This window comes from Papio anubis, chromosome 4 (assembly GCF_008728515.1).
Source record: "Papio anubis isolate 15944 chromosome 4, Panubis1.0, whole genome shotgun sequence".
NCBI lineage: Eukaryota > Metazoa > Chordata > Mammalia > Primates > Cercopithecidae > Papio > Papio anubis.
Window position 1 is genome coordinate 57904319 of NC_044979.1, and position 14427 is coordinate 57918745.

Here is a 14427-nt window from a genome sequence, read left to right on the forward strand (position 1 = left end):
AAGGTTTATTTTGGAAGGCAGAATGGTTTTTACTGCAGAAAAATGTATATTATAATTACGTCCTTGGCCCACCTATAAATCTTTTCATTCGTTAGGCACCTGAAGTGCACAATTTATGGTATGTTGGAAACACATTGTTGTTATACATGTACAGCATCCCCATGAGAGATGGGGACATTGGGAAGACTGGCGTACTCCTAGCAAATCATCAGAGGGAAGATCCATTGAAAATGGACAGAGGGAAGACACAGATACTGGGTCAAATGGGCAGGAAGCAGGGAACTCTGCACAGGGAGTTATTTCTAGCCCCCAATGACTTCTGTGGAAGGGGCGGGGGTTGAGCAGGCAAGGAGCAACCCATTCTCCCCAGGGGCCCCTGGAATTCTGCCAGCAGGAGACTACATGACCCCCATGGACAATTGAACTGGCAGAGAGAGCTGTTTATAGAAGTAGTACGGGCAGAACTCCAGACAGTGTGGAACCCAGAGGGTTTGGTGTGGGAGCATCTGGAGTGGAGCACTACCAGCGATGCCCATCCTCCAGGGCTGCCTTGCACCCATAGGAAACTTAAGGCCTAAGAAAACTGTTAGAGCTGAACATTGCAGGGTGGTCTTGCTGACGAGGCTGGGCTAGTCCAACTGGAGCACCTTTGGTCTGCTGGCCTCTCCTGTGACCCCAGCTAGGCCTGATTCCAGTACAGCCTCAGAAGCCCAGGTTGTGGTGGCATCCTGGTGGCATGCATCATAGCTCCTGCACTGACAGACTGTACTTGGCCAGTAGACAGCTCCAGTAGAGCGCCCCAATAGAGTGTCCCTGCAGACATGCACCTGTCCACCTATGCCCTTCTCTTACCACAGTCTCCCCTGAGTTGCTTTGCTGGCACGCACTTGTCCACAACCATCCCCCCACATTGCTTTGCTGAGGCATGTAAGCTTGGGTAGACCTTGCCTTCCTTTCCTGCCAGATGCATGTGCACCATACTGTGACACAGCTGCCAGTGTGAGTGAACCCCAACTCTCTAACACTCCCCCAACAGTGCTGCCATTGCTGTTGGAGCATTGGCTAGCATGGAAACTGGAGACTGTCAGCTCCACATCCACCCACACCCCACCCCATGCCAATACTGCGACTGGTGCGAAACTACAAAAGTAGACCAACCGATCTGCCCCCAACCCCAGCAGCAGCTGCCATCTACATTAATGCATGAACACAGGACACACAGTCCCATGCCTGCCAGTGACACATGCCTGTGCTAACATTTTTCCCCATGCAAATGCATGCACAGACACTGGTGAGACCCCGTGCATCTCCACACAGCGGTGCCCTGCCAACACTGCAAGTGTCCCAACAAAGGTCAGCACATTTGTACCCATCAATACTCAGCCATGCAACTTGCAGCACTGCTGCTGCTGCTGGCATATACAAATGAGGACCAATCCTGCTGCCACTGCCCTACAAAGCGCTGAGGCTGGAACCACCCATCAGAGAGTTCTAACCAGTTGTCTGGAAACAATTCAGGCCCCTCCAGTGAGTTAGGTTCCTAACCTCCAGGAGCTACAGAATAAAGCTGGGGTCCATACTGGCCCCCTAGAGTTAGAGCACACAGTTCAGGAGTTATGAGTTGAGCCTTGGCCCCCTAAAATCCTTCAAAAATGAAACCAGTCAACGGAACCCACCTTATGCCATAATCAACTCCCCAAGGACATCAAATAGGATAGAAGAAAAAGAAATCCAAAGGTCAGCAACTTCAAAGACTGAAGCAACATCAGCTCACAAAGATGAGAAAGAACCAGCACAAGAACTCTGGCAACTCAAAAGCCCAAAGTGGCTTCTTACCTCCAAATGACACCACTAGTTTCCCAGCAACAGTTCCTAACCAGGCTAAGATGGCTAAAATGATAGAAATAAAATTCGAATATAGATAGGAATGAAGATTACTAACATACAGGAGAAAGTCAAAACCCAATTCAAGTAATCTAAGGTTTACAATAAAACAATACAGGAACTGATAGACAAAATGGCCATTATATGAACAAACTGATCTGATAGAGCTTAAAAACATGGTAGAAGAATTTCATAATGCAATCGCAAGTATTAACAACAGGATTGACCAAGCTGAGGAAAAAAAAATCTCACAGCTTGAAGACTGGCTCTCCAAAATGACTCAGTCAAAGAAAAAGAAAAATAAAAAACTGCAAGGAGAATAAATAAAACCTTTGAGAAAGATGGGATTCTGGAAAGAGACCCAGTCCATGACTCATTGGCCTGCCTGAGAGACAGGGTGAGAGACCAAGCAACTTGGAAAACATATTTCAGAATATTGTCCATGAAAATTTACCCAACTTTGCTAGAAAGGTCAACATTAAAATTCAGAAAATTTAGAGAACCCCTGCAAAATACTACACAAGATTCTCCAAGGTCATAATGAAAAAATGTTAAAGGCAGCTAGAAAGAAGGGTCAGCTAACCTACAAAGGGAACCCCATCAGACTAATAGTAGTCCTGTCATCAGAAACCCTACAAGCAAAAGAGATTTGGGGCATTCATCATTCTTAAAGAAAATAATTTTCAACCACGAATTTCATATCTGGTCTAACTAAGCTTTCTAAGTGAAGGAGAAATAAAATCCTTTTCAGACAAGCAAATGCTGAGAGTATTCATTACTATCAGACCTGCCTTATGAGAGATCCTGAAGAGAGTACTAGATATGGAAAGGACAGACTGTTACCAACCACTACAAAAGCACATTTAAGTACATAGACTAGTGACACTATAAAGCAACCACACAATCAACTCTGCATAATTATGAGCTAACAACCTGATGACAGGGTCAAATCCACACATATCAATACTAACCTTGAATGTAAATAGGCTAAATGCCCCAATTAAAAGGCACAGAGTGGCAAGTTGAATAAAGAAGCAAAACCCAACAGTATGCTGTCATCAAAAGACCCATCTCACATGCCGTGGAAGCCATAGGCTCAAAGAAAAGCGATGGAGAAAAATCTACCAAGCAAACAGAAAACAGAAAAAAAGCAGACACTGTTATTCTAATTTCAGACAAAACAGACTTTAAACTAACAAACATAAAAAAGACAAAGAAGGGCATTACATAAAGGTAAAGGGCTCAATTCAAAAGAAGACCTAGCTATCCTAAGTATATACACACACAGCACAGGAGCAGCCAGATATATAAAGCAAGTTTTTAGAGACCTACAAAGAGACATAGATAACCACAAAATAATAATGAAAGACTTTAACACTCCACTGAGAGTATTAGATAGATCATTGAGGCAGAAAGCTAACAAAGATATTCAGGACCTTAACCGAAAACTTGAAGAAATGGATCTAATAGACAGCTACAGAACTCTCCACCCCAAAACAACAGAATGTACATTCTCCTCATATGCACATGGCACATACTTTAAAGATGACCAAACAGTTGGGCATAAAACAACACTCAGCAAATGCAAAAAACCCAAAATTATACCACACTTTTAGACCATGATATGGTTTGGCTCTGTGTCCCCACTGAAATCTCACCTTGAATTGTAACAATCCCCATGTGTCAATTCCCACGTGGGTGGAGATAACTGAATCATGGGTGCAGTTTCCTCCATGCTGTTCTTGTGATACTGAGTGAACTCTCATGAAATCTAATGGTTTTGTAAGAGGTTTCCCCATTTGTTCAGCACTCATTCTCTATCCTGCTGCTCTGTGAAGAGGTGCCTTCCACCACGATTGTAAGTTTCCTGAGGTCTCCCCAGCCACGTGGAACTGTGAGTCAACTAAACCTCTTTTCTTTATAAATGACCCAATCTAGGGTATTTTTTTTTTTCTTTCTTCTGTTCTTTTCTTTTCTTTTCTTTTCTTTTTTTTTTTTTTTGAGATGGAGTCTTGCTCTGTCACCCAGGCTGGAGTGCAGTGGTAATCTCAGCTCGCTGCCACTTCTGCCTCCTGGGTTCAAAGAAATTCTCTGGCCTCAGCCTCCCAAGTAGTTGGGACTATAGGCATGCACTACTATGCCCAGCTAATTTTTGTATTTTTAGTAGAAATGGGGTTTCAGCATGTTGGCCAGGCTTGTCTCAAACTCCTGACCTCAGTTGATCCACCTACCTTGTCGTCCCAAAGTGCTGGGATTACAGGCATGAGCCACAGAGCCTGACCTAGTATTGGGTATTTCTTTATAGCAGCATGAGAACAGACTAATGTAGTAAAATTGGTACCAGGAGTGGGGTGCTGCTGTAAAGATACTCAAAACTTTGGAAAAAACTTTGGAACTGGGTAACAGGCAAAGGTTGGAACAGTTTGGAGAGCTCAGAAGAAGACATAAAGATGTGGGAAAGTTTGTAACTTCCTAAAGACTTGGTGAATGACTTTGACCAAAATACTGATAGTCATATGGATAATGAAGTCCAGGCTGAGGTAGTCTCAGATGGAGAGGAGGAACTTGTTGGGAACAGGAATAAAGGTGATTTTTGCTATGCTCTGGCAAAGAGATTGGAGGCATTTTGTTCCTGCCTTAGAGATGTGTGGAACTTTGAACTTGAGAGAGATGATTTAGGGTATCTGGTGAAAGAAATTTCTAAGCAGCAAAGTATCCAACATGTGACTTTGGTGCTTTTAAAAGCATTCAGTTTTATGTATTCACAAAAATATGTTTTGGAACTGAAAGTTATGTTTAAAATGGAAGCAGAGCATAAAAGTTTAGAACATTTGCAGCCCCACAAAGTGATAGAAAAGAAAAACCCATTTTCTGAGGAGAAATTCAACCCAGCCACAGAAATTGGCTTAAGTAATGAGGAGCCAAATGTTAATTGCCAAGACAATGGGGAAAATGTCTCCAGGGCATGCCAGAGGTCTTCACAGCAGCCCCTTCCATCACAGGCTCAGAGGCCTAGGAGGGAAAATGGTTTAATTGGCTGGTCCCAAGATCTTGCTGCTTTGTGCAGTCTTGGGACATGGTGCCCTACATGCCAGCTGCTTCAACTCCAGTTGTGGCTGAAAGAAGCAAAGGTACAGTTTGGGCCGTTGCTTCACAGGGTGCATGCTCCAAGCCTTGTCAACATACAGGTGATGTCAGGCCTGCAGGTGCACAGAAGTCAAGAACTGAGGTTGGAGAACCTCTACTTAGATTTCAGGAGATGTATGGAAACACCTGGATGTCCAGGCAGAAGTCTGCTGCATGGGCAGAGCCTTCATGGAGAACCTCTGCTGGGGCAGAGCAGAAGGGAAATATGGGGTTGGAGCCCCCACACAGAGTCTCCACTGGGGCACTGCCTAGTGGAGCTATGAGAAGAGGGCCACCATCCTTCAGACCCTAGAAAGGTTGATCCACACAGATTTCACCATGTGTCTGTAAAAGCCACTCAACACCAGCCTGTGAAAGCAGCTGGGAGGGGGCCTATACCTTGAAAAGTCACGGGGTGGAGCTGCTGAAGGCCATGTGAGCCCACTTCTTGCATCAGTGTGACCTGAATGTGAGACATGGAGTTGAAGGAGATTATTTTATAACTTTAAGGTTTAATGACTGCCCTATTGGATTTCGAACTTGCATGGGGCCAGTAATCCCTTTGTTTAGGCCAATTTCTCCTATTTGAAATGGGTATATTTACCCAATGACTATATCCCCATTGTATCTGGGAAGTAAATAACTTGCTTTTGCTTTTACAGGCTCTTAGGTGGAAGGTACTTGTCTTGCTTCAAATGAAACTTTGGACTTGAACTTTTGGGTTAATGCTGGAATGAGTTAAGACTTTGGGGGACTGTTGGAAGGGCATAATTGTGTTTTGAAATGTGAAGACATGAGATTTGGGAGGGGCCAGGGATGGAATGATATGGCTGCCTCTGTGTCCCCACCCAAATCTTATCTTGAATTGTAACAATCCCCATATGTCAAGGGTGGGACCAGGTGGAGATAATTGAATCATGGGAGCAGTTTCCCCTATGCTGTTTTTGTGATAGTGAGTGAATTCTCTCATGATCTGATGGCTTTATAAGGGGTTCCCCCATTTGCTCAGCAATCATTCTCTATCCTGCCACCCTGTGAAGAGGTGCCCTCCACCATGATTATAAGTTTCCTGAGGCCTCTGCAGCCATGTGGAACTTCAAGTCAATTAAACCTCTTTTCTTTATAAATTACCCAGTCTCTTTTATTTCTTCATAGCAGCATGAAAATGAACTAATACAGACCAAAATGCAGTAAAAATAGAAATTAATGCTAAGAAAATCACTTGAAATAATACAATTAAATGGACATTAAACAACTTGCTCCTGGATGACTTCTGAGTAAATAATAAAATTAAGTCAGAAATCAAGAAACTATTTGAAACGAATGAGAAAAAAGGATACCACATACCAGAATCTCTGAGATACATCCAAAGCAGTGATAAGAGGCAAGTTTAAAGTGCTAAGCACCCACACAAAATAGTTAGAAAGATTTGAAATTAACCACCCAACATCATATCTAGAGGAACTAGAGAAATAAGAGGAAATAAAATTCAAAGCTAGCAGGAGACAAGAAATAACCAAAATCAGAACTGAAATGAAGGCAATTGAGACACAAAAACCCTACAAAACACAAACCTTCTTTGAAAGAATTAATAAGACAAACAGACTGCTAGCTAGATGAGTAAGTTTAAAAATACACAAGATCCAAAAAAAAAAAAAAAAAAACACACACACACATTGAGAAATGACAAAGGGGACATTACCACTGACCACACAGAAATAGAAACCCCTTAGAGAAACACCTCTATGCAAACAAACTACAAACCTAGAAAATGTTAATAAATTTCCGAAAACATATACCATCCCAATATTTAACCAGGAAGAGACTGAATACCTTAACAGACCAATAACAAATTCTGAAATGGAATCAGTCATTAAAAAAAGTCCTATGTAATAGAACGAGCTCAGGACTAGACAGGTTCACCAGCAAATTCTACCAGATGTATAAGGAAGAGCTGGTACTATTCTAAAAAAATGAGGAGAAAACATTCCTCCCTAACTCATTCCATTAGGGCAGCATCATCCTGACACAAAAACTTAGCAGAGACACAACAAAAAAATAAATCTTCAGGCTAATATCATTTATGAACATAGATGCAAAATTCCTCAACAAAATACTAACAAACCAAATCCAGCAGTACATCAAAAAGCGAATCCACCATGATCAAGTAGGCTTCATCCCTAGGATGTAAGTTTTGTTCAAAATATACAAATCAGTAAGCGTAATTCATCACATAAACAGAACTGAAGACAAAAAACAATATGATTATCTCAATAAATACAGAAAAGGCATTAAATAATATCCAACGTCCCTTCATTTAATAACCCTCTACAAACTAGGCATTGTAGGACCATACTTCAAAACAATAAAAGCCATCTATGAAACATTCACAGCCAACATCATACTGAATGGGCAAAAGCTGGAAGAATTCCCCTTGAAAACTGGAAGAAGACAAGGATGTCCTCTCTCACCACTCCTATTCAGCATAGTGCCAAAAGTCCTAGCCAGAGAAAACTGGTAAGAGAAAGAAATAAAAGACATTCAAATAGAAAGAGAGGAAACTAAACTATCCTTGTTTGCTGATGATGTGATTCTATACCTCAAAACCCTCAAAGTATGTGCTCAAATGCTCTTTGATCCGATACACAATTTCAACAAAGCTTCTGGATATACAATCAATGTACAAAAATCAGTAGCATTCCTATACACCAACAACACCCAAGCTGAGAGCCAAATTGAGACTTCAGTTCCATTCACAATAGCAACAAAAAGAATAAAATACCTAGGAATACAGTTAACCAAAGTGGTGAAATACTTCTACAATGAGAATTACAAAACACTGCTCAAATAAATCAGAGATGATACAAACAAATAGAAAAATATTCCATGCTCATGGACAGGAAGAATCAATATTGCAAAAATGGCCATACTGCCAAAGCAATTGACATCCCTAATACTATTCCTATCAAATTACCAATGACATTCTTCACAGAATTAGAAAAAAAAATTTAAATTCTTATGGAACCAAAAAGGATCTCCAATAGCCAAGGCAATTGTAAGCAAAAGAACAAAGCTAGAGGCATCACATTTCCCAATTTCAGACTATACTACAAGGCTACATTAACCAAAACAGCATGGTAGTGATACAAAAACAGACATAGAGACCAATGGAACAGAAAAGAGAGACTACAAATAATTTCCCACACCTACAATCATCTGATCTTTGAGAATATCCACAAAAACAAGCAATGGGGAAAGTATCCCTATTCAATAAGTGGTGCTGGGTTAACTGTTTTGCCCTATGAAGAAGTTTGATACTGGACCCCTTCCTTACACCATCTACAAAAATTAACTCAAGATGGATTAAACACATAGGTCTAAAATAAAAAACTATAAAAACCCTGAATGATAACCTAGGAAATACTATTCTAGACATAGAACCCAGCAAAGATTTCAAGACAAAGCCACCAATAGCAATTGCAACAAAACCAAAAATTGACAAATAGGGCCTAATTAAACCAAAGAGTTTCCGCATAGCAAAACAAAACAAAACAAAAAACTATCAACAGAGTAAAGACACAACCGAAAGAATAGAGAAAATATTTGTAAACTATACAACCAACAAAAGTCTAATATCCAGAGTCTGTAAGTAGCCCAAACAAATTTACAAGCATAAAAACAACAAACCCACTAAAGATTGGGCAAAGGACACAAACAGTTTTCAAAAGAAGACATATATGTGGACAACAAGAACATGAAAAGAAAGCTCAGTATCACTAATGATTACAGAAATGCAAATCGAACCACAATGAGATACCATCTCACACTAGTCAGAATGGCTCTTCTTAAAAAGTTAAAAAAATAACATGCTGACAAGGTTGTGGAGAAAAGGGAATACTTATGCATTGCTGGTGGGAATGTAAACTAGTTAAACTATTGTGAAGGGCCATTTGGTGATTTTTCAAAGAACTTAAAATAGATCTACTATTTGACTCAGCAATCCCATTATTCGGTATATACCCAAAGAAATATGAACCGTTCTACCATAAAGAGACACACATGCATATGTTCATCACAGCACTATTAACAATAGCAAAGACATGGAATCAACCTAAATATCCATCAGTGGTAGACTGGATAAAGAAAATGTGATACCTATATACCATGGAATACTACGCAGCCATAAAAAATGAGATCATATCCTTTGCAGCAACATGGATAGAGTGGGAGGCCATTATCCTAAACAAACTAACACAGGAACAGAAAACCAAATACTGCATTTTCCCATGTATAAGTGGAGGCTAAACATTGAGTATATGGACACAAAGAAGGGAACAACACACACTGGGGCCTACTTGAGGGTAGAGGTTGGAAAAAGGGTGAAGATCTAAAACTACTTATTGGATGCTATGCTTATTACCTGGGTGATGAAATAACTTGTAAACCAAAGTCCCATGACATGCAATTTACCTATATAGCAAGCCCCCACATATACCCCTGAACCTAAAATAAGTTTTCAAAAAAGGAATAGAATGTGTGTTTGTGTGCATGCATGCATGGGTACATATTTGTTAGTGAAGCAGATGGGGATGGGCAATAAGGAGGAATACAATAGCCGTTGGGTATGTATACGTAAAAAGAATTAGAACGTTGGTAGAGGAAGGATATGGGAAGATTTCTTTATCATTCTTGTCCTAGGTTGTTATCACTCTCACCACTGAAAGACAAGGTCCTGATCTGACATAGAAAAATGAAAAGCAGAAATCAAGTTGAAGATATTGAACCTATACCAATGTCAGAGATTTCAGCTGATAAGAAAATGGTGGAAAGACCTACAAGTATTATAAACTGGAAAAGAAAGCTATTTATTCCTGTTGCCAAGTGGCTATGAGAGAAGTATATGAGTCAAGCAGGAAGTAGTAGTCAAGGACTATGACAGTGAATAATATTATAATTGACTTTTACTGAATTATAAAATAGCATCTTCCAATTAGTGTTTTAGGGACTCTTATACACTTACCAGGCATACTGCTATAGATTAGTGCATTCAATTATCCATACCTGAAGTCTATCAGTTAAAATTTCCTAAAAATTCACTTTCAGACATCTAAGGCTATATTGCCTCTAGAAATGCAAGGAAGACTGAGCCAAATATGGGGAAAAAAGAAAGAATACAGAATTAATCAAATATATTCTCTATTGTCCCCATTCCCTGATTACATGCAAAGTTGTCCGTAATTTTTAAACCTATTAAAGGATATTTGGAGGATGCAGTCTTAAACAACTTTGGCTCATCCATTCAATTATTTGCAAGGAAAGCCTACTGAAAATATGTCTTTGATGTAACTTTCACTTTTACTGAAATATTACGATTTGTACTTAAGAACAATAACTTTTTATAAAAAATGTCACGTGGAAGTAAGAATGTGGACATACAACACACGGATTGGGGGGAAATATTTGCAAGCCATATATCTGATAAGGGGTTACTATGCAAAATTTATAGGGAATTCAAACAACTCAATAGCAAGATAACAAACAACTCAATTAAAAAATGGGCAAGAAGTTGGGTGTGGTGGCTCATGCCTGTAATCCAGAACTTTGGGAGGCTGAGGTGAGAGGATTGCCTGAGCTCAGCAGTTCGAGAGCAGCCTGACCAACATGACGAAATCCCATCTCTACTAAAAATACAAAAAATTAGTGTAGTGTGGTGGTGCAGGCCTGTAGTCCCAGCTATTCGGGGGATGAGGCATGAGAATCGCTTGAACCCCTGGAGGCGGAGGTTGCAGTGAGCCAAGATCCTCAATCCAGCCTGGGAGAGAGAGCAAGACTGTCTCCGAAAAAAAAGAAAAAAGAAAAAAAAAAATAGGCAGGAGAGCTGAATAGACATTTCTCAAAAGAAGACAAACAAATGGCCAAAAGACATATTTTAAAAATGCTCAATTCACTAATCATTACAGAAATGCAAATTAAAACAATAATGATGTATCACTTCACATCTGTCAGGATGGCTATTATCAAAAAGACGAAAGATAAGTGTTGGTGGAGATGTGGTGAAAAGGGAATCTTTGAACATTGCTGGCAGAAATGTAAATTAGTACAGCTGCTATGAAAAACTGTATGGAGTTTCTAAAAAAATAGAATTACCATATGATCTAGCAAGCTCATGTCTGGGTATTACTCAAAGATTTGAGATGAGATTGTCAAAGAGCCATCTATACTACTCTGTTCATTGAAGCACCATTCACAATAGCCAATTCATGGAATCAACCTAAGTGTTCATCAACAGGTGAATGGATAAAGAAAATATTATATATATAAAAATTATATATTTAATATATATTTATAATATATTTAATATATAATATATATTTTATATACATAAATAAAATATATATAACATATATTTTATATATAATATAATATAATATATAATATATAAATACATATAAAATATAATATTATATATATATAATCGAATACTACCCAGCCTTCAGAAAGAAGGAACTCCTGTCATCTGCAGCAACATAGATGGGACTGGAGAACATTACGTTAAGTAGGATAAGCTAGGCACAGAAAGACAAGTGCTACATGTTTTTGCTTGTATGTGAAATCTAAAACAACTGAACTCATAGAAGCCAAGAGTAGAATGGTGGTTACAGAGGGTAGGGGGGTGTGGGAATGAAAAGATGATCAAAGAGTACAAAATCTCAGTGAAATAGAATTTTCTTTTTTAGATTTACTGCACAATATAGTGAATGTAGTTAACAACAGTGCATTGTACATTTCCAAATTGCTAAGAGAGTAAATTTCAAATGTTCTCAACCAGTAAGTATTTGAGATGATGGATATGATAATTAGCTTGATTTAATTATTCCATCTTGTATTAATAAATCATAGCATCATTTTGTAATCTATAAATGTATAGAATTATAAATTGTCAATACAGAATAATTTTTTAAAAATCATGTGACTACCCAAGAATAATTTTCAAAATCAAGAAAAATATTGGAGGCTACAAACTTCATTATAAATGAATTTTTATTGCCTTAGTGGCAAGGCAGAGAGGACAATAAGAAAAATATTACACTAAAAAATATACCTTTGGGAGGCCAAGGCAAGTGCATCACAAGGTCAAGAGATCGAGATCATCCTGGCCAACATGGTAAAACTCCATCTCTACTAAAAATAAAAAAATTAGCTGAGCGTGGTGAGTTCCAGCTACTCGGCAGGCAGAGGCAGGAGAATCGCTTGAACTCGGGAGGCGGAGGCTGCAGTGAGCCAAAATCGCTCTACTGCACTCCAGCCTGGTGACAAAGTGAGACTCCATCTCTCTCTCTCTCTCTCTATATATATATGTTTATTTATATATTTATATTTATAGACACATACACACGTGCATATATACAGATACACACATGATGCCTAATTTCACATTTTGGGATGGTGCTAGAGAGGTAGAGGTCTAAAGGAAGCCGATCATTAACTACCTCCTATGGGTAGGCTCAGGGAACAGAAAATATTTTTATACTGTCCAATGACTTACCTTTATACAGAACACTACTATCTTATTATGAGAATCAGGGGCCAGCACAAATACTGCTTTTCCATATTTGTAACAAAATTAATTTTTTGCCTAATATAACTTTTATCTTTAAAACCCAATTACATCCCTGCCTAACTGATGACTTAAATTATTCTCTCAATAATGACAATAATTTCAAATACATGAGTGCAACAATACATGCTCGGTGTTAGTTATAAAAGTCCAGGAATGCTTCATGTCATAAAAGAGGGCTCAGACATTACTATATATTTTTTATTTTGGACTGATAGGCTATTGTCTTGGTAATGAAAGAGGCTTTTTTTTTAAATAAATTACCCATTCATGTAGAAGTCTCATTTGAATGGATTTTTACTGTCTTTTGCTAAATAATCAACTTTATGCATTAACCAACATAATTTTGTTTTTGAAAGTAAGTATAAAAAACACAAATACTGTATTTTAAATAGTCTATTTCATGTTTATGGAAGTATGTGGCCAAGTATCATTAGTATTTTCTGAGGTAGCATTACTATAGACTGCCCCAGACACCTGTTTTTATTTTATACTACTTAAAATCATACTACAGCAATGAAAAATAACTATTCTGCATAATCGTTTCAGAAAGTAGTACCATGATCGCTAGCTTTTAGTGACTAATACTTTTAAGCATATCTAATTGCTGACACCTAAAAATCTGGAGAAATGGTTGAAGTCTGTAATATTTTTAAAATAAACTATTCATTAACCTGAGAGTCATACTGTATTAATAAAATCTACAAAGCAGCTATCAATTTTATTAAAAATTATAAGAATATTTGAAGTCATTAATTAAAGAAGAAAACTGATTTTAGAGATGTTATTAAAGATGGGGTATTTGAGATAGAAAAAACCTTTTTAAAATAAAGACCCCCCAAACCCAGCATGTAATCTTTATCAGTTTCATAGCTATCATTACATTTGATGACCTGAAATGTTTATATTTTTTTATTCTACCTTCAAACTAGGCAATTCTGTTTTGCAAGTGAGAGAGCATATCATTTTAGAACTGATTTTTAACTTAAGTTATTTAGTGTAAAATGCAGAATAGGAGGCTCAGAGTAGTAAAATTAAATTATTTAAGGTTTTGTTCACTCGGTGTTAATTAACCACAATAATACTGCTGCCTTCTCTGTGTGTAAAATATTACCTATTTCAAGGTTTTAAAATATTTATTACTGCATTTATTCAACAAGAGAACTGTAAATGGTAAAGAGGGTGGTGTTCCAATTTACCAATAATCAAACGAGTTTAGAGATGAATTGACTCTCCTAAACTCACACAACAGAGATGTAATGTTTACTCTGGTCTCTTGTTTTTGTGCCAAGCAATTTCTTCCCCGTGCTAGAAATTCTTAACTAGAGAGGGAAGAAGGATGGGCACAGAAAAGGGCATATCCCCAAAATATTATTATTACCTAGTTTATTTTGCAAGTGGCACATTAGACTCCTCATTCAATACCTCTGAGGCATTGAATGCCTCATTCAAAGCCACCCCCACTGAGGAATATGTCACATCCTCCATGGGTACTGGGCCCAACGATAGACCTTAAACTCCTATTTCAAGTGTAGGTTCTAACCTTGTATGCAAAAGGCTGAGTTTAATGTTCGAGGAAGTGAAACATGGTATCCAGGAGTCGGTGACTGAAATAGATTTGGATTTGGTGAGGCAAGAATCAACAATTTTGCCAAGATTTCTGTGTTCACATAGGCAGCGCACATAGAAAACTGGAATGATACAGCGAAGATGAGCATGGCCCCTGCACAAGGATGACCCACAAATTCATGAAGCATTCCATTAAATAAAACAAGCAAACAATTTTGTCAAGATTTATA

General features: G+C 38.4%; 1 protein-coding gene and 1 non-coding gene across 10 annotated transcripts in view; one reads left to right on the forward strand and one right to left on the reverse strand.

The window, feature by feature from the left end:
• The window catches only part of LOC101024293 (membrane-associated guanylate kinase, WW and PDZ domain-containing protein 2), a 1445327-nt gene that overhangs the window by 1004039 nt on the left and 426861 nt on the right, over positions 1 to 14427 (reverse strand). The window lies entirely within an intron of this gene.
• On the forward strand, positions 14291 to 14396 carry LOC116274706. The gene has a single exon (XR_004183489.1). It is a non-coding gene; the product is annotated as a U6 spliceosomal RNA (small nuclear RNA).